The sequence below is a fragment of the Penaeus monodon genome, chromosome 23 (genome assembly GCF_015228065.2).
Source record: "Penaeus monodon isolate SGIC_2016 chromosome 23, NSTDA_Pmon_1, whole genome shotgun sequence".
NCBI lineage: Eukaryota > Metazoa > Arthropoda > Malacostraca > Decapoda > Penaeidae > Penaeus > Penaeus monodon.
Window position 1 is genome coordinate 2,495,907 of NC_051408.1, and position 762 is coordinate 2,496,668.

General features: G+C 38.2%; 1 protein-coding gene across 1 annotated transcript in view; it reads left to right on the plus strand.

The window, feature by feature from the left end:
• Positions 1-762, plus strand: part of LOC119587716 (corticotropin-releasing factor receptor 1-like) — a gene marked incomplete in the record, with an annotated part of 126,234 nt that overhangs the window by 114,426 nt on the left and 11,046 nt on the right.

The window sequence follows — 762 nt, forward strand, 5'->3', positions numbered from 1 at the left end:
TCTTTTGTGCATATATTTCGTCCAAGGGGAGAGGGTCAGGTCTTTTTGCCAGCGGTCTAGGATTTGTTCCTCGCATTTTGGTGTGCTTACTTTGTACTGTGTGGGTTTAAGTTGGTGTTTATTTTAGAAATGAATGTTGTTGTTTTTTTTCATGTGTTTGTTGTAAGTATGATGGTTTCTCGTGTGTAATGTGTTTCTTTTTTTTTTCTTAATCAGTTTCATTATGCCTTCAGTAGAAATTTCTCGGTCATATTATTCAAAATATGTTATGTCTTCATTTTTTTATTACGAATTTATCCGTTTGAGATAATGAAAAAATCGAAGACCATATGAAAGTCGATTCCTTGGTGTTGAAACCCTCTTCTCCTTCCATCTCCCTCCTGCTTTTGTTTATATACTTTGTTTTCCTTTTTTTAACCACTTGCTTATGCATGTGCGGCAGCCGGGGGAAAATGGGGGGAAATTATGACCCGTTAAAAGATGGAAAAAGATGCGAGGAAAAAAAAAGTATTCTGTATTTTTTCCTTTTTGAGAAAATTGGCGAAGGTGGGATAAGGGGAGGAGAAGGAGGGTGGGGGTAGGAAGGATAAGAAGGAAGGGAAAAGATGAACAATCAGGGGAGTTGGGAGAGGGATAGGAGAAAGGGGGAAGTAGAGAGGAGGAAGAGAAGGTGGAGGAGAGGAAGAAGGGAATAGGATAGAAAAGAAAAGAGTGAAAGAATAATAAATAGGAATGATAATAAGAGAAGAGGGCGATAAAACC